We start from the raw sequence: 26,923 nt of genomic DNA, 5'->3' as shown, positions 1-26,923 counted from the left end.
ACAGTTTTGTGAAAAAGAAGAAAAAGGAAAAAATTTCACTGTATTAAAAAAGCAAATCAGACCACTATTAAATTATAGTCTAAAAATTTGCAAGTTTCAAAATAACATTCTCTAAGCAATTTATGTAATACTAAAAACAAAATAAAAGGAAGACATTAGCATTATTTGCATCACCAAATGACTATTGAGTCAATTTTTCTAAGTGAAACAGAATTGTATTTGCAACTGAAATTAAGTTGAGTATTAAAAAAAAAATGAAAACTCTACCTCCTTTACTTAGTCCAGATGCTGAAAATAACTTTTAAACTCCTGATTTCATTCTTTATTTTTTCAGCACATGAGTGCGTAAAATACTGATGCCTCTCAAATTAGAAGATTCTTGCTGAGACCTCAGTGTGCACTCCAAACATGATCTCATCTTTCAGCTTGGTCATGTTTCAAATCCAGGAGCGAGGGCAAGTTTATGATCAGGGAGGAGAAAAAGGAAAATATTTACATAAGCTCCGTAATACAACTTTTTTAAAACCCCAAAGAAATCCACACTATATTTATATATGTACTCTCTGAACTTCACATATAGGGGTATACAATCCAAATAGGGAATCGTCACAGAATACAGGGAGTTAGAAAAAAGCAGAGATGTGTTTTGCAATGGAAGCAAAAAAAGAATGAGATGAGCTACCTGAAGATATTTTCCCAAGAGCGACACACCCAAAATTTGAAACTATTCCTGATAACATTAGAGTATATTCCTAAATCACCAGGATATTGCATAAAAAACCTCATCTGATGCCAATCTCTTAACTTGCAGTTGTGTTGAGAACTGTTATGTTATGAAAGATCTTCTTTGGGGAATTGAGCAGCATGTAATAAAGTCTATGTTTATATTTTGCCTTAACAACAACAAAATCTCATCTGGAAGGCATCAAATTCAAACATTAACTAATTAATATATAATACACTGGCATTCAAGAAATGAAATATTGTCAAGATTTTTTTGTTTATATCCAGAACCCTTGGAAAGGAGAATGAACATTGTATGTTGTATTATATGTGGTAGTTTACTAGAATCACTTTATTAAAATCTAGTTTTTCCTCTAATATTTCAAAGTATTTACTAAGCTCTAACATGAGAATTTCAGTAACTTACCAATGCCATACTAAATTACCTCAATAGGGTATAAATGTAATATCTTTCAGTGATGTTATCTAAAAGATATAATAAGAAAGGTTGTGCAATCTATTCAGTCAATGTAATTAAGTTAGATATTTATTCTATCCTGGATAATTCTACATTAAATCTGTTGTTTGAATTATCAAGTTTCTTCTCTAAACATTCTAATTTCATTGTAAACTCCCTGTTTCATTTTTTATTTAAATTTTTTAATTCATTTAAATGTGGACTAAGATTCGATCTGTTGTAGCCTTTTTTCACTTCCAATTTCCTGCAAAGTATACCTTTATGTCCTCCAATGTGTAGCACAGAGCCACTTCTACACTAGCTGTTCAGAAAGTATCCTTTAGCAAATGACTAAAAGCCCTGAAAAGTTACCAAAAAAGAGAAGTTACTGTCCCCAACACATATTTTCAGCCAGCATTTACACTGCTGCTAACTCCCATTTTGCTGTGCAAATGTGAGGAAACCATGTCTTATTCTTTCACTGGAACATTTAGGAAATGCCCATGATATACACAGAGAACTACTCCTTTCTGTTACCTTTGAGGTAAACACATTATTGGCCTTCCCTGGTGGCTCAGTGGTAAAGAATCCACCTGCCAATGCTGGAAACATGGGTTCAATCCCTGGGTCGGGAAGATCCCATGGAGAAGGAAATGATAACCTACTCCAGCGTTCTTGCCTGGGAAATCCCATGGACAGAGGAGCCTGGCAGGTGACAGTCCATGGGGTTACAAAAGAGTTGGAAACAACAACAAAACACATTATAGATCCTCACTTCACCCACCCAGTCTACCACAGCCAGTCTCCAGCTGAAGCTTCCTTTCTTTAAGTCTCCTTGAATCAGATGAACGTATCCAAGGGCTGGAAAGAAAGGAACAGTTCATCTCACTGTGCATCCTATTGCGGATCAGTCTTTTTACCTATTATCTATTTGTATTCAGAAAAGTCTCCTCCTTTAAGAATTGTGTCTGATCATAGCTGCTTCTCCACGTATGTCAAGTACCTGGCTCATAGTAGATACTAGGTAAATGTCAGCTCTCGCTCTCCAATTCAAAACAGATCACTCTAACAGGATTCTAAATTTAAAAGCACTAATAAGATCAAAGAGTAGCTGAGAAACATCAAAATCTATTACTAGCTCTGCCACTAACTAATTGGGTAACAAACTTTTTGGCTTTCCTTTGTAAAGTACAGAGAAAAGCATAAATTTCCAAGATGTAGACAAATTCAGTTATAAAGTTATCAGCTATATAGTAAACTTTAAGTGAGTTAACAGGATGAATCTCATAGTTTTTTAACAGAAAAGTAATATACTGTGGTATATTTATTCCATAGGAGTTTTTGAACTTAATCCATGATGAAATCTAGAGATATTTTCATAACATGTGATTGATTATTAGAGTAATACGTGGTTAAATTGAAGTATTTCACTTCTACCTACCAGAATAGATCCCTAAGGCTAGATTTATCTCCTTAGTTCATTCATTTATGTATTCTCAACAGCTTGAATGGTGGTTGATATGTAGGAAGCACTTAAATATTTGTTCAATTAGTGAATAAAAGAGGGATGAAAAATGGTTCTTTATAACATGGACTCCTATTTCAGATTGCCTGATGTTTGAAGTTGTTGTCTTTCCATTCTAGGCATTCTCTTCAATCCTTAAATGTTAGGGTCTATGTCGTTATAAACCTAAGTAGTACAGGTGAGATCTGTTCAAGTACATTAAAAAAAAAAAGTCTGTATGTGCAGTTATAGTATGATTTTAACAAGAAACAAAGTCTGAGGCTTTGATTCTGCAAAGTCAAAAATAACTAATTAAAAAATATATTAATACTTTTAGGGACTTCCTTGGACTTCCCTGGTGGCTCAGTCAGTAAAGCATCTGCCTACAATGCGGGAGACCCGGGTTCAATCCCTGGGTCAGGAAGATCTCCTGGAGAAGGAAATGGCAATCCACTTAAGTTTTCTTGCTTGGAAAATCCTGTGGACGGAGGAGCCTGGAAGGCTGCAGTCCACGGGGTCGCAAAGAGTCAGACACAACTCAGCGACTTCACTTTCACTTTCTGGCAGTCCAGTGGTCAAGACTCTGCACTTCTAAAACAAGGGTTATGGGTTCAGTCCCTGGTCAGGAAACTAAGATTCCACATCAGTTCAGTTCAGTTCAGTTCAGTTGCTCAGTCGTGTCCGACTCTTTGCGACCCCATGAATCGCAGCACGCCAGGCCTCCCTATCCATCACCAACTCCCGGAGTTCACTCAGACTCACGTCCATCAAGTCAGTGATGCCATCCAGCCATCTCATCCTCTGGCATCCCCTTCTCCTCCTGCCCCCAATCCCTCCCAGCATCAGAGTCTTTTCCAATGAGTCAACTCTTCGCATGATGTGGCCAAAGTACTGGAGTTTCAGCTTTAGCATCATTCCTTCCAAAGAAATCCCAGGGCTGATCTCCTTCAGAATGGACTGGCTGGATCTCCTTGCAGTCCAAGGGACTCTCAAGAGTCTTCTCCAACACCACAGTTCAAAAGCATCAATTCTTGGGTGCTCAGCCTTCTTCACAGTCCAACTCTCACATCCATATATGACCACAGGAAAAACCATAGCCTTGACTAGACGGACCTTTGTTGGCAAAGTAATGTCTCTGCTTTTGAATATGCTATCTAGGTTGGTCATAACTTTCCTTCCAAGGAGTAAGCGTCTTTTAATTTCATGGCTGCAGTCACCATCTGCAGTGATTTTGGAACCCCCCAAAATAAAGTCTGACACTGTTTCCACTGTTTCCCCATCTATTTGCCATGAAGTGATGGGACCGGATGTCATGATCTTCGTTTTCTGAATGTTGAGCTTTAAGCCAACTTTTTCACTCTCCACTTTCACTTTCATCAAGAGGCTTTTGAGTTCCTCTTCACTTTCTGCCATAAGGGTGGTGTCATCTGCATATCTGAGATTATTGATATTTCTCCTGACAATCTTGATTCCAGTTTGTGTTTCTTCCAGTCCAGTGTTTCTCATGATGTACTCTGCATATAAGTTAAATAAGCAGGGTGACAATATACAGCCTTGACATACTCCTTTTCCTATTTGGAACCAGTCTGTTGTTCCATGTCCAGTTCTAACTGTTGCTTCCTGACCTGCATACAGATTTCTCAAGAGGCAGATCAGGTGGTCTGGTATTCCCATCTCTTTCAGAATTTTCCACAGTTTATTGTGATCCACACAGTCAAAGGCTTTGGCATAGTCAATAAAACAGAAATAGATGTTTTTCTGGAACTCTCTTGCTTTTTCCATGATCCAGCAGATGTTGGCAATTTGATCTCTGGTTCCTCTGCCTTTTCTAAAACCAGCTTGAACATCAGGAAGTTCACAGTTCACATATTGCTGAAGCCTGGCTTGGAGAATTTTGAGCATTATTTTACTAGGATGTGAGATGAGTGCAATTGTGCGGTAGTTTGAGCATTCTTTGGCATTGCCTTTCTTTGGGATTGGAATGAAAACTGCCCTTTTCCAGTCCTGTGGCCACTGCTGAGTTTTCCAAATTTGCTGGCATATTGTGTGCAGCACTTTCATAGCATCATCTTTCAGGATTTGAAATAGCTTAACTGGAATTCCATCACCTCCACTAGCTTTGTTCGTAGTGATGCTTTCTAAGGCCCACTTGACTTCACATTCCAGGCTATCTGGCTCTAGGTCAGTGATCACACCATCATGATTATCTGGGTCATGAAGATCTTTTTTGTACAGTTCTTCTGTGTATTCTTGCCACCTCTTCTTGATATCTTCTGCTTCTGTTAGGTCCATACCATTTCTGTCCTTTATCGAGCCCATCTTTGCATGAAATGTTCCATTGATATCTTTAATTTTCTTGAAGAGATCTCTAGTCTTTCCCATTCTGTTGTTTTCCTCTACTTCTTTGCATTGATCACTGAGGAAGGCTTTCTTATCTCTTCTTGCTATTCTTTGGAACTCTGCATTCAGATGCTTGTATCTTTCCTTTTCTCCTTTGCTTTTTGCTTCTCTTCTTTTCACAGCTATTTGTAAGGCCTCCCCAGACAGCCATTTTGCTTTTTTGCATTTCTTTTCCATGGGGATGGTCTTGATCCCTGTCTCCTGTACAATGTCACGAACCTCGTTCCATAGTTCATCAGGCACTCTATCTATCAGATCTAGGCCCTTAAATCTATTTCTCACTTCCACTGTACAATCATAAGAGATTTGACTTAGGTCATACCTGAATGGTCTAGTGGTTTTCCCTACTTTCTTCAATTTATGTCTGAATTTGGCAATAAGGAGTTCATGATCTGAGCCACAGTCAGCTCCTGGTCTTGTTTTTGTTGACTGTATAGAGCTTCTCCATCTTTGGCTGCAAAGAATATAATCAATCTGAATTCGTTGTTGACTGTCTGGTGATGTCCATGTGTAGAGTCTTCTCTTGGGTTGTTGGAAGAGGGTGTTTGTTATGACCAGTGCATTGTCTTGGCTAAACTCTATTAGTCTCTGCCCTGCTTCATTCTGTATTCCAAGGCCAAATTTGCCTGTTACTCCAGGTGTTTCTTGAGTTCCTACTTTTGCATTCCAGTCCCCTATAATGAAAAGGACATCTTTTTTGGGTGTTAGTTCTAAAAGGTCTTGTAGGTCTTCATAGAACCGTTCAACTTGAGCTTCTTCAGCGTTACTGATTAGGGCATAGACTTGGATTACTGTGATATTGAATGGTTTGCCTTGGAAATGAACAGAGATCATTCTGTCGTTTTTGAGATTGCATCCAAGTACTGCATTTTGGACTCTTTGGTTGACCATGATGGCTACTCCATTTCTTCTGAGTGATTCCTGCCCACAGTAGTAGATATAATGGTCATCTGAGTTAAATTCACCCATTCCAGTCCATCTTAGTTCTCTGATTCCTAGAATGTTGACATTCACTCTTGCCATCTCTTGTTTGACCACTTCCAATTTGCCTTGATTCATGGACCTGACATTCCAGGTTCCTATGCAGTACTGCTCTTTACAGCATCAGACCTTGCTTCTATCACCAGACATTGAGAGAAAAGGCGTGGCACAGATAACAACTTAATTTCAGACTTCTAGTCCCCAGAATTGTGAGAAAAAACAGTTCTGTTGTTGTCAGTTCCCAGTTTGTGGGTACTTTGTTATGTTAGCCCCCCGTTCAGTTCAATTGCTCAGTTGTGTCCGACTCTTTGTGACCACATGGACTGCAGCACACCAGGCTTCTCTGTCCATCACCAACTCCAAGCTAATATATCATGAGTCCAAAGAAGGAAGAAGAAACGATTGGAAATGAGGAATGATTGGGCCGGTCGAATGCTTCAGATGTCTCATCCAGAGCTGAGTATTGTTTTTGCTTTGGCTCCATCCCTTCATTCTTTCTAGAGTTATTTCTCCACTGATCTCCAGTAGCATATTGGGTACCTACTGACCTGGGGAGTTCCTCTTTCAGTATCCTATCATTTTGCCTTTTCATGGGGTTCTCAAGGCAAGAATACTGAAGTGGTTTGCCATTCCCTTCTCCAGTGGACCACATTCTGTCAAATCTCTCCACCATGACCCGCCTGTCTTGGGTTGCCCCACAGGCATGGCTTAGTTTCATTGAGTTAGACAAGGCTGTGGTCCTAGTGTGATTAGATTGACTAGTTTTCTGTGAGTATGGTTTCAGTGTGTCTGCCCTCTGATGCCCTCTTGCAACACCTACCATCTTACTTGGGTTTCTCCACATGCATGCCAAAAAAAAACTTAGATTTAAAAGATGTAATTACGTTATTTCAATCAAATGTTTTGACTTTTAATTCTTCTAGACACTATTTTGTTTGGGCTGCATTAAAACTACCTTAGTTATGTCTTTTTGAGACTCTTAACCCAAGAATTCCATTTTGTTTGAGTTAAAATCTCCTTACAAATTCATCCAGAAGACAAGACATATTGCTTTTCTGTTTTTCTGTTCAGGCAACCACTGATAAGTAGCCTGCTATTTATCCTCCAAACACTTAGGCCCCAAACAATGAGATCTATGAAACTGGAATAAGCCTTTTAAAAATGTGAATAATAAAGACAATTATGATAATAGAGTCCCCCTTTGTTGTTGTTCAGTTGCTCAGTTAAGTCTGACTCTTACTAGAGTCCCTCTAGTAAGCATTCAATGTTTTCTCATGCACACTTTTATTTTTTAAAGTACTCTACCAAAAACACGTGCTTGAAGTTTCAGCTGCTGATTCAAAAATATCAATTGAAACACAAAAATAAGCACTTTCATTTATTTACATTTCTATATTCACAAATACATAGAAAATACAGCATCCATATACAGAATTTTTTAAAGGAAAGAAATATATTCACAAAGGAATGTCTCTGATGTTTACATTAATGAGTGCAGATACTGATCTCTCAAAGGTTCTCAAGACTTCCTTTATGTCCTAGACAAAGAAGAATCCTCTGATTTAATATTTAGTTTGTTCATTAATCATCACAGTTCTGCATTTTTTTAAAAAAGGCCAATATATTTTACAAAGGAAGAACTGCTTGCCTCTTGTTTACTTAAAATATGGCTGAAACAAGAATGAATGAATCACAGAAAATACATTTTAGTGATAAAAATATGGAAGATTAAAAACATACTCTGGCTACATTAATAAAACTTTCAAAGGATTGCAACCAATTCTGTTGCAGCTTCAGAAGTTCCTGTTTTGGCAGTTAAAAGAAGAACACGAAACATTTTGTGAATCTTTTTTCTTTGTGGATAATTAAACACAAGCCATGAGAAAACAAATGTACAGATGTACACCATATTTTCTTCACTCTGTGGACTAGAGCCACGCACTGGAGACTTAATATTCAAAAGAAAAAACATTTAAACCATATTTGAGATATTACTGACTTTTCCCCCCTAAATTAACAGGTTTTGGTAGTTTTAGCAAGCTTAGTCCCTGTGTTCTTTTTAAAGTGATTGAGTTTGGTTATCATCTTCTTTCCTCTTTCAGGGAGACCAAATACATTCTCAAGTACTTGTTAAGGTGTGAGTGGGGGTGGGGGTGCCTCCAGAGCAGGAGGGATATTACCCTTCACTGGGGCTTTCTTTTCATTCATAAATGATTGCTGGTTGCTATCAAGAATTTCTCTTCTTCCCTTTGGGGGTAGGAACTGCTCATAAGTGAAAACTGATAGGTAACATTATTCTCCTTCCTGCGCTCTGGGAATGAGCATTCTCCAAGAGCAGAGAATCAGACTCAATATCATTACTAATCACTTTTCAAACTCTAAAGAGCCACATAGAAAGGACCTAACCTGATCATTCCTAGATTTCATCCGGCAACTCAACTATTAGTGGCAATATATGTCCATTCATTTCTCTTCAGCCAACGCACAATGTGACTATGTCACAGGCCAAGGGTAACTTGATACCAGGGAAGCCACCAAGAACAGGACAGAAGATCTGCCCCCATGAAGATTTTAAGTCCAGTAGGGAGAGACATTAATCAAATCATCTCACAAACAAAAATACAGATATATTATAAAAATTATTATCTATACAATTACAACTATCAGAAGGAATAGGCAGAAAAGGTATACGGTGCTTTAAGGCCAAAAATAGGGGGATTTGCTATGGTAGGGGGGAAGTCAGGACAGTTTCCCTAATGAAGTGGTGATGCTGTGTACTGAGGGCCGGGGTGGGAGATTGGTGGGGGAGGGGGAGAGAGGAGGTGGAGGCAGGGAGAATATTCCAGACTCAGGGAGCAAGGAGAGAGCTATGGAGCTGAAAAAAGAGAGAGAGCTATGGAGCTGAATGGAGGTCCCTGTGGCTGGATTTCAGACAGCAGAGAGGATAGGAGTGGGAGATGGTATGAAGCCATAAGTGGAGGCTTTATAATCTTTATGCAAGGAGCAATGGAAAGACTGAAGGTGGAGGAGCGTGCTTTGTGTTAAAACCTCCCTCTGACAGCAGAACTAGCAGGAAGTTCTGGGGCAGGTGAAAGGCCTGCAGGGAGTCCAGCCAGGCGTGAGCACCTTGGAGATCCCAGCAGGCTGATGCTGGACCGATGATGGTAGCCATGGAGACAAGAGAAGGTAACATCAACAGGCCAGTGGAAGTAGCCTTCACGTTGGAAAGAACGGAAACGTCACAATAGTCCTTATCTGAAGGCTGCGGCGTCCATGCAATAGCTTTATTTCCTCTTGTCATTGTGGGAAACCATCTGCTGTGTGCCACTGGTGTTTCGCTGACTTTTCTCTTCTTTCTGGAGAAGGAGACGTCAGCTCAGATTCCATCAGTGGTACTCCAAGGGGTGAAGGAAGGAAGTCTGAATGTGAGTTTGGGGGCAGAGAAAGAATTTTCTTTCGCTGCTCTCGCCCTCCCTGGCAACGCAGTGGAGTAGGCATGGCCAGGCTTCAGGGTTTCCCTTTTTCTGGTTCCCTGTTTCTACTTAGCTAGCCCAGCTTAAGCCCCAGGCTTTATGCTTTTGTTTTCTCACACTCCTGTCACCACCAGGTCATAACCTGCTCTGAGTAAAGCATCTGATAAACAAATGCTCACTGAAATAGATGTAAAGGAAAAGGTGGTATGTGACTTCTTCCAAAGATTCTTTTCATTTCAAAACCTAAAAAAAATCTCTAATGATGAAAAGCCACCCATCTGTCAACAGATAAATTATTTGGGAAGGTAGAATGGCATTGTTTTGCCCTAAAGTTACACTGTCTTCGCAGTCAACCATGCTCTTTCTATCATTTGCCTCTTTTCCAACCTGTGGGCAGCAGAGGTGAGGGAAAAAAAAAAAAAATGAGGCAAAGGATTGAGGAATTTCCCACAAATGGACTGAAATATCACACACAGCCGTTCACAAATCTTCCAAGATTCTATGGTTCACTCTCTAAGACAATGCATCAATTCCTGTGGTTTAAATTTAATCTGTATGCTGACAATGAGTTTATACCTTCCCTCTTGATCCCTCCTCTGAGCTCCAGACTCCTCCATCCATCCACCTACGTACTGACCTTTCTCTGCTTAGACATCTTGCAAGCATTTCAAATTTAACACATCCAAATTAGAACTTTTTTTGATCATATGATAATTCTATTTTTAATTGAGGAGGTACCATACTGTTTCCATAATAGCTGTACCAACTTTACATTCCCATCAACAGTGCACAAGGTCCCAATTTTCTACATCTTTGCCAACACTAGCTATTTTTTCGTTTCTTTTCTTTTTTATTTAAATTGAAGTATAGTTGATTTACAAAGTTGTGTTAGTTGCAGGTATATAGGAAAGTGAATCAGTTGTATATACATATATTCTTTTTCAGATACTTTTCCATTATAGGTTATTATGAGATATTGAATATAGTTTCTTATACTATACCTTGTTGAAAGATCTTGTTGTGTATCTGTTTACCAAACTAGAACTTTTGATGCCCCTCGAAAAACCTGCAAGCCCATACTCCCTCAACTCAGTAAATGACATCAAACACCCAGAAACCCGAGGGTCACCCTGGAGGCCTCCCTTTCTGTATTAGTTTCCTGTGGCTGTCTTAACAAATTGCCACAAACTTGATGGCTTAAAACAACAAACTTAGTTTCTTACTACCCTGGTGGCCATAAATCTGAAAACAAGGTGTCAACAGAGCTGCTCTCCCTCTGGAGGCTCCAATGAGAATCCTTCCTTGCCTGGTCCAGCATCTAGTGGTTCCAGACATTCCTTGTGGCGGCATCACTCCAGTCTCTGTGAGTGTCTTCACATTTCCTTCTCCTCTTTTGTCTGCGTTTATTATAAAATCACTTGTCATTGGATTTAGGGCCCATGCAGATAATCCAGGATGTTCACATTTGGAGATCCTTAATTACATCTGCAAAGATCTTTTTTTCCTAAATAAAGTCACAATCTCAGGCTCCAGAGATTAAACAAACTGTGGAAAATTCTTCCAAGAGATGGGAATACCAAACCACCTGACCTGCCTCCTGAGAAATGTGTTTGCAGGTTAAGAAGCAACAGTTAGGACTGGACATGGAACAATGAACTGGTTCAAACTGGGAAAGGAGTACATCAATGCTGTATATTGTCACCCTGCAAATTTAACTTATATGCAGATTACATCATACAAAATGCCAGACTGGATGAAGCACAAGCTGGAATCAAGATTGCTGGGGAAAATATCAATAACGTCAAATATGCAGATGACACCACCTTTATGGCAGAAACCAAAGAGGAACTAAAGAGCCTTTTGATGAAAGTAAAAGAGGAGATTGAAAAAGCTGGTTTAAAACTCGACATTCAAAAAACAAAGATCATGGCATCCAGTCCCATCACTTTATGGCAAATAGATGGGAAACAATGAAAACAGTGAGAGACTTTATTTTCTTGGCTCCAAAATCACTGCAGATGGTGACTGCAGCCATGAAATTAAAAGACATTTGCTTCTTGGAAGAAAAGCTATGACCAACCTAGACACCATATTAAAAAGCAGAAATATTACTTGGCTGACAAAGATCTGTCTAGTCAAAGCTATAGTTTTTCCAGTAGTCACGTACAGATGTGAGAGTTGGACAATAAAAAGGCTGAGCATTGAAGAATTGATGCTTTTGAACTGTGGTGCTGGAGAAGATTCTTGAGAGTCCCATGGATTACAAGGTGATCAAACCAGTCAATCCCAAAGGAAATCAATCCTGAATATTCATTGGAAGGACTGATGCTGAAGTTGAAGCTCCAATACTTTGGCCACCTGATGCGAAGAACTGACTCATTAGAAAAGACCCTGATACTTGGAAAGATTGAAGGCAGGAGGAGAAGGGGATGTCAGAGGGTAAGATTATTGGATCGCATCACCGATTCAATGGATATGAGTTTGAGCAAACTCTGGAAGATAGTGAAGGACAGGGAAGACTGGCGTGCTGCAGTCCATGGGGTTACAAAGAGTCAACTGAGCAACTGAACAACAATAAAGCTTTTCAAGGGCCCTCATTCAACCACTATACTCCCATTGTCCCGCATAGCCAATTCATCAAGTTCTGGAGCTCCTAACTTCAAATCTTCTCACTTAGCCAAGTCTATCTGTCTTCATTGCTTTGAAGATGTCATACTTCATGGCCTCATTGCTATGACCCCAATTCAAGGTACCTTTGTCTTTCTTGAGAATTTCTGCCATGGTCCCCTAGCAGCACTGTTCCCCTTGTTTCCATTCTTGTCTCTTCCCCCAACTCCTCCATAGTTTATTCCCTATAGAGCACCCAAGAATGACTTAAAATTTTCATGTCAGACCATATCAATAACCTGCTTTAAAATTTCTAAAATTTTTAAAACTCCCTTTGCACTTAGAACAAAATCCAGCATTACTTTACCCCAGCTCCCTTCCCCAACCTGTCCTCCAGCCCCCATACTAAGTATCTGAGCCACATGGGACTCTTTCATTGCCCAGAGTCTGCTCTACCTAAGGAGGCCTTCTCCACTGCTAACACAGCACCCTGTCCAGGACTTCCATTAGCATTTCTCAGTTTGTATTGATTTACCTGTTTATCATCCATCTCTCCAAACTAGACTGAATCCCCTGTCCGCCTGCCAGAAGAAGGACCAAGCCCCTTTTGATCAGCACTATATGTCCAATGCCCAGCTGAACACACATGCAATAGATGCCCAATAAACCTTTGTTAAACAATTGAATTGCTTAATTAATGGTTCTCCTTAGTTGTAGAATTAAGAACATAACTTGATTGGTATCCCAGGTCCCTGGCCTCCAGTTCCCACATACCATCCATCCACCCTCATTTGCAACTTCTCCTTAAGGGGAAGCTTTGGTACCTGCAAATTCCATACTCTATTTATTTATTTATGACTGTGCTGAGTCTTTGTTGCTATGCCCAGGCTTTCTCTACTTGTGGCGAGTAGGGGCTACTCTCTTTGTGGTGCTTGGGCTTCTCATTACGGTCATTTCTCTTGTTGCTGAGCTCAGGCTGTAGGGCGCTTGGGCTTCAGTAGTAGTACCTTGCGGGCTCTAGGACAAGGGCTCAGAAGTTGTGGATCACGGGCTTAGTTGCTCTGAGGCATGTGGGATCTTCCTGAACCAGAGATCAAACCTGTGTCCCTGCTTTGGCAGGTGGATTCTTAACCACTGGACCACCAGGGAAGTTCCATATTCCATATTCTTAATCTTCCTTCCCTCTTTGATTTATACCATTTTCTCCTTCTGCAATATCTATTGCATTCTTCTGTTTCCCACATCTTAGTTGTTTTTCTACACCCAGTTCAAATCTCTCCTCCTCCAGGAAGCCTTCTGACACCACCTCCACCTCTGTTGTTCTCTCACCCCTCTGCTCTCTTCCACAAGTCCTCCAACCTGTCTAAAAGATACAAGAATAATTCTGTTTTTCACTTCATTGAATCGACATTATAGGAACTGAGACAACAAAACGTCCTGGAAACCAGCCACTGGCTATTTTTCTAGTCTCAGTTCCACCTACAACTAGCCATGTGCCCTGGAACACTTTACCTCATCTCGTGAGTTTATTTTCTTCATGGATAAACAAAAGGGTAGAGCACATTAATTAAAGTCTCCTCTAGCTCTAAAATGCCAAGATGTTAATAATCAATCAATTTTAGCAAATCTACTTTAGAAGTGAATGTAGAGATTAAGTCAGTTAGTATGTAAGGAACTTAGACAAGTGCTGGACACTTTGGAATTCCTCAATAAATGAGTTACTGATTTTTTACCCGTCCCCACAAAAGCGGAGGTTCAGCAATTTGAATAAAGTAAACACTCAAGTTCAGCAGCTAGTAATGACAAAGCCCAAGACCTCTAGCTTTAAAAAACAAAACAACAAAAAACACATGCTCCCCGACTCAATCTCACTGATAAAAGCAATCACTTTACATACAAGGATTTTAGTTGTACAAATATTTTGCGTAACTACTATCTCATTTCATCTTCATAGCAACTCAGTGAAGCAGGTAATATTTTACTCATTTCCCAGACAAGGAAAGTGAGGTTCAGAGGGACTGAATCACTCACTAAAGATTACACAACCACCAAGTGGCTAAACTAGAACCACAATCCACAGTTTAGCCTTGTTTAGTCGCTAAGTCGTTTCCGACTCTTTTGTGACACTATGGACTGTAACCCACCAGGCTCCTCTGTCTATGGGATTTCCCAGGCAAGAATACTGGAGTGGGTTGCTATGTCCTTTTCCAGGGATTTTCCCAAGTCTCCTGCATTGTCAGATTCTTTACCACTGAGCCACCAGGGAAGCCCAGAATTTAGCCTTAAAACCTGTTATTTCTAAAATGCCACATGGCTCATGGTACTGTTCAGTCCAGTTCAGTTCAGTCACTCAGTCATGCCTGACTCTTTGCGACCCCATGACTCGCAGCACGCCAGGCCTCCCTGTCCATCACCAACTCCCAGAGTTTACTCAAACTCACGTCCATCGAGTCAGTGATGCCATCCAGCCATCTCATCCTCTGTTGTTCCCTTCTCCTCCTACCCCCAATCCCTCCCAGCATGAGGCAGGATCTTTTCCAATGAGTCAACTCTTTGCATGAGGTGGCCAAAGTATTGGAGTTTCAGCTTTAGTATCAGTCCTTCCAATGAACACCCAGAACTTATCTCCTTTAGGATGGACTGGCTGGATCTCCTTGCAGTCCAAGGGACTCTCAAAGGTCTTCTCCAACACCACAGTTCAAAAGCATCATTCTTCAGTGTTTTCAGCTTTCTCCACAGTCCAACTCTCACATCCATACATGACCACTGGAAAAACCATAGACGGACCTTTGTTGGCAAAGTAATGTCTCTGCTTTTGAATATGCTATCTAGGTTGGTCATAAAGCAAGGTGCAATTAGTAAAGTTCATTTTGTTACATCACAATTCTGCCAATAGAAAATATTTTTACCTGTGCTAAAATTACACCAAAGAACATCTAAGGCAATATTTAATGAATTTAAGTGATAGTTTTTAGGTGCAGGCGATATCCCTTGAATTTCCAGATCCATTCAGAACACACGCAGTTCCCGTTGATACTAATGGGGATCACACACCCCAACCCTTCACAGAAAACACACCCCAAACCACCAACCATTTAGAAGGTGAAAACTTCCAAGAATCAGGTTCATGTTGTCATGTGCCTTGGCACCCTGCTACCCACTGAGACTATGTGCTAACACAGTGTGGAAGCTTCATAACTTAAAATATTTTTCCCCCAAACATATTTTTAAGTCTGGGGAGACCTCCCTCCAAAAAAGTGATACATTTTAGGATCTATCCCAAGTCGAAGGGGAAGGTTAGGAAGCTTTCTCATTGACTTATGAGTGCTAAGTCATGTCTGACTCTTTGCAACCCTATGGATTGTAGCCCGCAAGGCTCCTCTGTTCATGGGATTCTCCAGGCAAGAATACTAGAGTTGGTTACCATGCCCTGCTCCAGGGTATCTTCCTGACCCAGGGATCAAACCAGAGTCCTCATTTACTTTTTAAAAGCTTAAAAGGATTTGTATTTTCAGGCTCTTTCATCACAGCAAGTTGAGACTCAATAGCAAATTTTCAGGAGGGTCACTTTCCCCCTCTTTGAGTGGAATTATAAGAAGAGCCCTGGACTAGAAGGCCCAGGATATGGGTTCTAGGCTCTCTTTACTCCCTTGGGCAAATCCCTTAAACTCTGAGCCTCAGTTTTCCTATTAAAAATGAAAATGGATTAAAAATAAACAAGAACAGCAACAACAAAAATACTTGTCTTCTCCATTTCACAGGGGGTTCATGAGATAGTTTTTGTGAAAGTGTTTTGTCTTCTATAAAGCAGTCTTCAAACATAAGCAATTAGTATCTCTGCTCCAAAAAGGTGAACCTGAGACAAACATCCATTTTAAAAGTATGTGTATATATTCTGCCACCTAGTGGGCACACAAAGAAATTATTTTAACTATACCATTATTGATATTAAGATAAAATTAACGAAATAAATTGTTAATATTTTTTAATTTTTGAATCAGCTTTCTCAGTATATCAAAATTTTATAAGCTTTTACTGACTTGATCAATGTTGTATCACTGATGCAACAGAAAAAAAATCACCAGCAACATAATTACATAACTGTTATTTACTGGAACTAAATTTGTGATCTAACACATTTTTTCAAGTCAAATCTGTTTGTTTGTTTTTCCCCCAGCACATAGTCATTTACCCTGAGAGTAATTGCTGGGTGCCACTTTGTGCCAGAAGTACAGCCAAAAACCAAGTTCTAGCCGCCAGTGGAGCCTACATTATAGTGAGGGAGAAAGGCAATCAGTGGATGAATATGGAATATGTTAGTTGATGATGAATTCTATGAAGAGAAACAAAACAGAGTAGGGGGACTTAAGAGTGACCAGAAAGGCAGTATGTGCTCCACTTCAGATAGGGCTGTCAAGGAAGACCTCTGAATTTAAAAAAAAAACAAAACCGAAAAAGGTGGAGGGAAAAATCACACTAATATCTGGGGGTAAAGAGTATTTCAGGCCAAGAGAATAGTACAAAATCCTAGAGGTGGAATATACCTGATGTGATTGAAGAACAGCAAGCAGGCCCATGGAGCAGAGTTAGGAGAAGGTAGGGATCAGGGTTGGAGAGATGGTAAGGATGCCAGTTCAGTATAGGAATTCACACTTGGCATTGGGATCTCTGAGTGAGACGGGAGGGCATTGGAGGGTTTTTAGTAATGGAATGACCTAATAATTCTGAGTAACTCTCTAACAACATAAAATACCAAATAACCTGACAGACAAGTTTAATGGAATGCCTGGAGAGAAATGTTTCCCATAAGAACATAAATTTTTCAAAACGTTTATAAAAACAGCTCTTTAAAGGGAACTCACAAGGAGGGTTATAGAGGAAGAATGCATAGCATCTCTACACTGAAACAAGTTAAGTCAGGCAAGCCAAAGCTATGCTACTTTTATTTGACTGTCTCAAAAAAAAAAAGCTTTTATAACAATGGCTCATAAATTCTCAAGACACTCTTCAATGAAGAAATATTTACTGAATGTCCACTATAGGCAGGTGACCTGAAAAGTTCACTTTGGGTTACAAGTCAGGGCTCTAACCTTAAAAGCACTTAAGATATATCTGAGGAGATAAAATGCATGCACATAAAAAGGTAACACAAGGTAGTATACAAACGCAGAAGAGCTGGAGCCAAGGCCACAGCATTGTGAAGAAGAGGCTGTGTTCATGTGTGAGCCACAGTAGGACACACACCAAGCAGGAACTGAGGCCGGGGAAACGGTATGGGCAAGGTCCAGGAGAGGTGGTCTGGCTCCAGGACAGTACCCAAAAAGGTCCAGAGGTTATGCCTGGAATTGTAGACTCTGAAATTAAGTTCTGAAAGGAACTCATTACAAGAAAAAAATGTTTGTAATGATATACAGTGGTGGGTATTAACAAGACTTATTGGGATGATCATTTTGCAATACTTACAAACATTGAATCACCATGTTGGATGGCTGAAACCATATATATAATATAATGCTGCATGTTGATTTTTTTTTTTAAAGGAAAAGAACTGGAAGGAAATTTGGACATGATTGAATCCAGTGCTCTTGTTTCACAAAAGGAAAATCAGATCAAGATCACAGTGGTTAGTGACATCCAGGCCTAGACCAGAGGCGTCTGTCCCTCACTTTTGCATACCACCATGAGGAAAATGACAGCGAGCCTATGGATTTGCTAAAATTACTAACCGAGTTAGGATGGAGCCTTGTGGAACCATGAGACCATGGAGAACACAGCCACTGTGGTGGTTAGAAGGATACAGGCCCAGGAGTTAGGTGATCAGCAAGGCAGAAAGAAGTAACTAGGTGGGAGATCCTGGAAAATAAGTATCCGTCCCTGTCCCCGGTTCCTGACACAAGGCTCCTGAAACCCTTGTAACTTCCTGAGTGATGGAAGTGTCTTTCGTTCTAATGAGGCAACCTGGTGGCTCCTGGACAGCCCCCTGAGTGGGGACTGGTCGCCAGAAAGAACAAGCCATGACTAGGAGCTTGGAACTTTCGGTCCCACTCCCCATTCTCTTGAGAAGGGAAAAGGGCTGAAAAGGGGGTTAATGATCAATCATGCCTGTGTGAGAGAAACCTTCATAAAAATCCTAAAAGTATGGGGTTCAGAGAGCTTCCAGGTTGCTGAACACGTGGATGTGCTGCAAAAGGGGTGCCCCTGGGAAAGCTCCACACCCCTTTCCATGCACCATGGGTATCTTTTCCATCAGAATGATTATCTGTAGCCTTTATCCCCATGCTTTTTATTTAAAAGTAGGTACAGAGTAAGTAAACCATTTCCTTGCATTTTGTGAGTCACTGCAGCAAATTTATCAAACCTAAAGGAGGGGATTGGGGGAACCTCTGATTTACAGTCTGTCAGAAGTACAGATGACAACCTGGACTTGCAACTGGCATCTGAAGTTGGAGACGGGAGTTGGGGGTCAGGGGATGTGGGGGTAGTCCCATAGGACTGAGCCCCCAACCTGTGGAATCAGATGCTGTCTACAGGTATATAGGATCAGAATTAAGTTAAATTCTTAGACTCCTCACTTATTGGTATGAGGGAACAAAAGCCCAACCCCTCACACTGGACCTAGGCATAGAACCCCTTTGGTCAGCCTCCAGAGAGTAACTGTGAGGCATCAGTAACAATGAACGAGGATGAGGAATCCTGACCCTGCAAACATGAGCAGGAGGCTCAGAGACAGAGATGGAGAATTCCATCTCTGCCATTACAAGAGGCAGGAGGAGCTCAGGTGAGAAATGACAGGGGAGGGAGTCATTTCTCCCTCCCCAGGGGAGGGGAAGGTCTTTGGGGGAAAGGGGAGGAGGTAAATTAATATGCTTTGGACTTTGTTCTCTCATCGGCTACAATTCCTACATGGATAATGCTGGTAAATAAAAGATACAAACTGGGGATATCAAGATGTGTCATCTTTATAAAGTAATACCTAATAGCTTCTAAAAAAATATACCTGTCACTTTTGCTCTAGGAAGAAGTTGGTTTTTGTTTTTTCCAGTTTTACTGAGATATAATTGACATATAACATTGTTTCAAGTTCAAGGTGTAGAACGTGATGATTTGACATATGTCAGATCGGTTCAGTCGCTCAATCATGCCCGACTCTTTGCGACCCCATGACTCGCAGCACGCCAGGCCTCCCTGTCCATCACCAACTCCCGGAGTTCACTCAGACTCACGTCCATCAAGTCAGTGATGCCATCCAGCCATCTCATCCTCTGTCGTCCCCTTCTCCTCCTGCCCCCAATCCCTCCCAGCATCAGAGTCTTTTCCAATGAGTCAACTCTTCACATGAGGTGGCCAAAGTACTGGAGTTTCAGCTTCAGCATCATTCCCTCCAAAGAAATCCCAGGGCTGATCTCCTTCAGAATGGACTGGTTGGATCTATCACCACACATAGTGCCTTTTTTTTTTTTTCTTGTAATGAGAACTTAAAAAAATTACTCTTGGGCTTCCCTGGTGGTCCAGTGGTTAAGAATCTGCCTTGCAATGCAAGGGACACTGGTTTGACCTCTGCTCCAGGAAGATCCCACATGCCTCAGAGCAATTAATCTCGTGTACCACAATTTCTGAGCCCACGCTCTAGAGCCCTCGAGTTGCAACTACTGAAGTCCAAGTGCCCTAAAGCCCATGCTCAGCAACAAGAGAAGCCAGTGCAATGAGAAGCCCTAGCACAGCTGTAAAGATTAGCCCCTGCTGACAGCAACTAGAGAAAGCGCTCTCACAAAAACAAAGACTCACCACAGACAAAAAAATTTTTTAAATCTACTCTTTTGATAAACTTTCAAGTAGAAAAGGTTAATGTGGGGTTTTTTTTCCCCATTCCAGACTCCGCTGTTTTTTCCACTAATGTTCTTTTTCTATTCCAAGATCCACAAAATAATACATTGCTTTAGTAAAGAATCTTTTGACAACGTTCTTAATTTTAATATCATCTGGTTTATTTACATTTTCTTTTCATAGGTTTTTTGTGTGTCAAAACGTTTTTCCCTCAGATCACCTATCAGTTCAGTTCAGTTCAGTCGCTCAGTCGTGTCCGATTCTTTGCGACCCTATGAATCACAGCACGCCAGGCCTCCCTGTTCATCACCAACTCCCGGAGTTCACTCAAACTCATATCCATCGAGTCGGTGATGCCATCCAGCCATCTCATCCTCTGTCGTCCCCTTCTCCTCCTGCCCCCAATCCCTCCCAGCATCAGAGTCTTTTCCAATGAGTCAACTCTTCGCATGAGGTGGCCAAAGTACTGGAGTTTCAACTTCAGCATCAGTCCTTTCATTGAACACCCAGGACTGATCTCCTTTAGGACGGACTGGTTGGATCTCCTTGCAGTCCAAGGGACTCTCAAGAGTCTTCTCCAACACCACAGTTCAAAAGCATCAATTCTTCGGCACTCAGCTTTCTTCACAGTCCAATTCTCACATCCATATATGACCACTGGAAAAACCATAGCCTTGACTAGACGGACCTTTGTTGGCAAAGTAATATCTCTGCTTTTCAATATACTATCTAGGTTGGTCATAACTTTCCTTCCAAGGAGTAAGCTTCTTTTAATTTCATGGCTGCAGTCACCATCTGCAGTGATTTTGGAGCCCCCCAAAATAAAGTCTGACACTGTTTCCACTGTTTCCCCATCTATTTCTCATGAAATGACGGGACCAGATGCCGTGATCTTAGTTTTCTGAATGTTGAGCTTTAAGCCAACTTTTTCACTCTCCTCTTTCACTTTCATCAAGATCACCTATATTTTCTATTAAAAATTTTGAAGTACTGTTTTTGACATTTAACTTCTTAACCCATCTAGAATTGATTTTCAGTTCAGTTTAGTCACTCAGTTGTGTCCAACTCTTTGCGACCCCATGGACTGCCACACGCCAGGCTTCCCTGTCCATCACCAACTCCTGGAGCTTGCTCAAACTCATGTCCATTGAGTCAATGATGCCATCCAACCATCTCATCCTCTGTCATCCCCTTCTCCTTCTGCCTTCAATCTTTCCCAGCATTAGGGTCTTTGATGGATTTGATTTGATGGTGCAAATTAAAGATCCAGTGTCATCTTTTTCCAAATGGACTTTTTCTCAGTTTTATCTGAGAATATATTTGTTTATATATTTTAGTATCTTCTTATTGAGTTCCATAAAATTTTTTTTGAGATATTGATTGGAATTTCATTGAAACTTCAAAACAATTTGGAAAAAAGTGAAACCATTACAATATTGAATCTTTCTTCCTTTCTTTGGTCAAATTTTATCTCTACATTTATTTGAGTCTTCCTTCTTTGATGTATACTAGTAAAGTTTTATAAGTCTTATATGTCTTCCCTAAGTATTTAATATTCTCTGACACTATTGAAAATGGTGTCTTCTTTTGGAAACATTTTCTAATTGTTTGTTGTCGTGTAGAATCTGGTATTCAGCCACCTTGCTAAAAGCTGTTACAAATAATGACAGACTTACTTCCTCCTTCCCAATCCTATGCCTCTTCTTTCTTTCTTTTGGCATCTTTCACTGACTGTGCCCTACAGTCGAAGTGATGATGAGAGCATTATTGTCTTGATAGGGTTCAGGACACACTACCACAAAATACAGCTCCTTGACTCTTTGACTAACTTAAGCTGAAGAAGTTTGAGAAAAAGACAGAAACCGGAAAGTCATGGTAGCTTCATCACCTTGCCCTTCTTCCCTGAAACAGGTCTTAAAACTTCCAGGTGAGTGATACACTCCCTGTACCAGGAAGAAGGAAGAAATTCTTTTTTTGTGTTTTCAAAATAAAACTTCAAAAAAATTTTTTTAATTACTTTTTAATTGGAGAATAATTGCTTTACAATGTTGTGTTAGTTTCTGTTATACAACGTGAATCAGCTGTAAGCATACATATATCCCCTCCCTCTTGAACCTCCCTCTCACCACCCTAATCTCACTGTTCTAGGTTATCAGGGAGCATCAAGCTGCTCCCTGTGCTATACAGCAGCTTCCTGCTAGCTAACCATGCCAGGGTAGTGTATATGCTACTCTCTCAATTTGTCCCACTTGCTCCTTCCCCTTCTGTGTCCACAAGTTCATTCTCTACATCTGCATCTCTATTCCTGCCCTGTGAATAGGTTCACGGGTACTATTTTTCTAGATTCCATATATATGCATTAATATAAAATATTTGTTTTTCTCTTTCTGACTTACTTCACTCTGTATGACAGACTCTAGGTTCATCCACATCACTACAAATGATCCAATTTTATTTCTTTCAATGGCCAAATAATATTCCATTGCATAAATGTACCACAACTTCTTTATCCATTCATCTGTTGATAGACACCTAGGTTGCTTCCATGTCTTGGCTGTTGTAAATAATGCTGCAATGAACTTTAGATACATGGATCTTTTGAATTATGGTTTTCTCAGGGTATACACCCAGTAGTGGGATTCTTAAATCATATGTTTATTCTTAAGGAATCTTCATACTATTCTTCATAGTGGCTGTATCAACGTACATTCCCACCAACAGTGCAAGCAGATTCCATTTTTTCCATACCCTCTCCAGCATTTACTGTTTATAGATTTTTTGATGATGGCCATTCTGACCAGGGTGAGGTAATACCTCATTGTAGTTTTGATTTGCATTTCTCTAATAATGAGTGATGTTGAGCATATTTTCATGAGTTTGTTGGCCATCGGTATATCTTCTTTGGAGAAATGTCTGTTTAGGTCTGGAAAGAAGAAATTCTTACCACTGGAATCAGGGAATTTGAAACCAAGAAATCTATATAAACAAGATTTTGATAATCACTACCCTCCTAGTCACTTCTTCACCACTTACTACCCTTAGCTCAAACCCCTTTGTCTCATCAATTCTTCACAGATTTATTGTTTCTTTGTTTAAAAGGTACAAAAGCTTCCTACTCTGGTCACTTCTTTGGGTTTTAATTCCCTTGTGAAGTCTCCCATGTACATTAAAAATTCAGTAAAATCTGTGTGCATTTTTCCCATTACACTTTGTTATTTTAATTTTCAGAGCAGCCAGGGAACCCTAATTGTGGACTGAACTGCATCTCCCAAAAAGGTATGCGTAAGTCAGAAGCACACACATCCCCCATATCTGCAAGTGTGACTTTATTTAGAATTAGGGTCTCTGCAGACATAATCAAGATGTAAGGTGGCGTATCTATAAGACAAGGAATGCCAAAGATTGCCAGAAACACCAGAAGCTGAGAGAAGAGCATAGGGCAGTTTCTTCCCTGGAGTACATCCCTCTGGATGCCTTCATCTCAGACTCCAACTCTCTGGAACTGAGAGAACACATTTCTGTTGTTTTAAGTTACCCAGATTGGGGTACTTGGCTACAGCAGCCCTAACAGACTAATATAGCATCTCTTAAGAATAACGATCTTAAAAAGAGTAATGAGTCCACAAGACAAAGACAGAAGAATTTTTTATTTACTTTGAAATTACCATTCCTACCATTTCAATTTGTCAAATTGATTATTTGTCAAATAAATATCACATAATTATCCTTAAAAATCAACCAGAAAAGAGGAAAATATCACCTTGATTTATGGCCTCACAACCCAAATTTACTCTTTCTGTGCGTGCTAAGTCACTCCAGTTGTATCCGACTCTTTGCGACCCTATGGATCGCAAAGGACCCTATGATCCTGCCAAGCTCCTCTGACCAGGGGAGTCCCCAGGCAAGAATACTTGAGTGGGTTGCCATGCCCTCCTCCAGAGGATCTTCCCAACCCAGGGATCGAACCCTGGAAACCAGGGATCGAACCAGGCATTGTCTCCTGCAACTGCTGTATTGCAGGCAGATTCTGTACTACTGAGCCACCAGGGAAGCCCTTACTCTTTCCAAGGAGCATTTTAATCTACAGATAATGGCTTTATAAATGGTCTACCATCTTAGAAACTACTATTGCTTAGTCTTTTAATCCTAAGATGATGTTTTATATCCTTCTCCACTTTAGAAAACTGTTATGTTATGGACTTTTGTTAGCCAACGACTGTTCATGGTAAATCAGTAAAGCACTTCTTTTGATCATGGTACATATAAAATACTCATTCTGCTTTTTTCCCCTCTTTTCCTTTTTCTTAAATTGAAGTACAGATGATTTACAATGTTGTGTTAGTTTCAGGTATAGAGAAAGTGATTCATGCAAAAATATGTTGAAAATGTATTAAACAAATATAAAATATATATTAATATATATGTATTTTATATTTTATAATATATATAAAATTCTGCTTTTAAAATGAACTTTGCTTGGATAAAAATTTCTGAATCATTGAAAGGCAGACAATCAAATCACTAGAGTTGCAGTCTCATGTTACATAGTCACTTGTTAACTTTCACACCCAATAAGAAAGATAAAATTTAGAGGAATACTTTTAATTCACAAAATCCTGGCAAATTTTGGTTTTTTTAAGTGAGATTATGGTATAATAAAAATTAAATACTTGGTCTTTGTTCCAGTTCCTGGCACAGAAATCCTAAAACCCTTGGACTCTCTGGAGTGTGAAATGTCTTTTGTATGATAAAGAGATGATTCAAGTGGGGGCCCCTAGATAACTCCAAGATGGGATCCTCATCAAGAGAAAAACCAACCAGGTAGCAATAGGATTAGAACTTTTAGCCCTACTTCCCTGACCTGTGGGAAGATGAGAGGGACCTGGAGTTTGAGTTCAGTTATCAATGGCCAATGGACTTACCTGGTGGCTCAGACGGTAAAGCGTCTGCCTACAATGGAGGAGACCCAGGTTCAATCCCTGGGTTGGGAAGATCTCCTGGAGAAGGAAATGGCAACTCACTCCAGTATTCTTGCCTGGAAAATCCCATGGACAGAGGAACCTGATAAGCTATAGTCCATGGGGTCACAAAGAGTCAGACACGCTGAGTGACTTAACTTTCACTTTCTTTATCAATGGCCAAAGACTTAATCAGTCACGCCTGCAAAGTAAAACCTAGCTCAAAATCCCTAAATGATGGGACTCTGGGAACTTCTAGGCTGGTGAACACACTGATATGCTGGGAGAGTGGCATGCTTCCCACCTTGCCCTGTGCATCTCTTCATTTGGCTGTTTCAGGGTTGTGTCCTTTATGATAAACTCATAAACATAAGCAATATTTTCTAGAACTCTATTGTTTAATAAATGCTCTTCCTAGTTAAATTAGCTAGGGTAGATTCTGTTCTTTGCAATTAGAAACCCTAACTGATGCAGTGAGGTATCCTGGGCATAAGTAGGAGCTAATAAGAGTACCCTTACTCCATTGTTTACTTTAAGTACATCACAGTTGCAATTAACATGGGCCTGGTTAACAGCCATATAGAGTATTATGTGGTATAAAATATATACATATATATTTGGTCTTTCCCACCCCTGGTGGCTCAGTCAGTAAAGAATCCATCTGCGATGCAGGAGACCCAGGTTCAATCCCTGGGTCAGGAAGATCCCTGGGTTGGGAAGATCCCTGGGTCAGGAAGATCCTCTGGAGAAGGAAATGGCAACCCACTCCAGTATTCTTGCCTGGGAAATCCCGTGAACAGAGGAGCTTAGCGGGCTACAGTCCATGGGGTCACAAAGAGTGGGACACAAACCACCATTCCTAACACAGAGCTCCTAAAAACCTGAAGTGCCTTTTGTTATTCACAAGAGGCCCCCCAGGACCACACCTGAATTTATGCTAACAATGTGGCTGAGGGTAAGGCTCCCTAGATCCACAGCAGCTGGTCACCAGAAAGACCAAACACTTGATGAACAAAACACTTCCCATATCTCACCCTATGCATCTCTTCCTTGTGAGTGTTCCTGTGTTGTATTTTATTTATTTATTTTTTTGGCCATGCTACACAGCATGTGGTATCTTAGTTCCCTGACCAGGGATCAAACCCATGCCCCTTGCTTGTATTAGAAGCTCTTTGTCTTAACCACTGGACCACCAGGGAAGTCCCTGAGTTGTATCCTTTATGAAGTGAAGTGAAAGTTGCTCAGTCATGTTCAACTGTTTGTGACCCCATGGACTGTATTCTGGAATTCTCCAGAATACTGGAACTGGTAGCCTTTCCCTTCTCCAGGGGATCTTCCCAACCCAGGGATCGAACCCAGGTCTCCCACATTGCAGGTGGATTCTTTACCAGCTGAGCTACAAGGGAAGCCCAAGAATACTGGAGTGGGTAGCCTATCCCTTCTCCAGAGGATCTTCCCTACCCAGGAATTGAACTGGGATCTCCTGCATTGCAGGCGGATTCTTTAACAACTGAGCTATGAGGGTGTATAATAAACCTTAAAATGTAAAGGTTTCTGTGAGTAGTTCTAATGAATTACAAATCTGAGGAGGGGGTGATGGGAACCCCTAAATTTGTAGCTGGCTGAGCAGAACTGTGAGTAGCCAAGTTACCTCATTTATGGATGGTGTCTGATATAGAGGCAGTCTTGTGAAACAGAGCCCTTAATTTGTGGGGTCTGTGCTAACTACAGACACTAAATGGCAGAATTGAATTAAATTTTTGGAAATACAGCTGGTGTTGAAAAATTGGAGGACTGTGTCAGAAAATCCACATAGTATACTATCTGGTTTGACTTTAAAAGTTTTCTATGAAGGAGACACATATTAAAAATAACAATAATGCAAACAAATAATAATAATGTTAATAAAATGACAAAACTGACATAAACTCAAGCTTTCCATTAACCAAGAAAGAGTGTGGTTAATTAACCAACCAAGACAGACTAATTAGATATT

At 40.4% G+C, this 26,923-nt stretch overlaps 1 long non-coding RNA gene across 1 annotated transcript in view; it reads right to left on the bottom strand.

Moving 5' to 3' along the window:
• Window positions 1-26,923, bottom strand: part of LOC129655139 (uncharacterized) — a 41,191-nt gene that overhangs the window by 1,795 nt on the left and 12,473 nt on the right. Inside the window, exon 2 of the long non-coding RNA XR_008715781.1 lies at window positions 268-425. This is a non-coding gene — a long non-coding RNA (uncharacterized LOC129655139). The remainder of the gene's footprint in view (window positions 1-267; window positions 426-26,923) is intronic.

This window comes from Bubalus kerabau, chromosome 6, assembly GCF_029407905.1.
Source record: "Bubalus kerabau isolate K-KA32 ecotype Philippines breed swamp buffalo chromosome 6, PCC_UOA_SB_1v2, whole genome shotgun sequence".
In the NCBI taxonomy this organism is placed as follows: Eukaryota; Metazoa; Chordata; class Mammalia; order Artiodactyla; family Bovidae; genus Bubalus; species Bubalus kerabau.
Note: the sequence above shows the minus strand (reverse complement) of the source record. Positions and strands in the feature narration are given on the sequence as shown.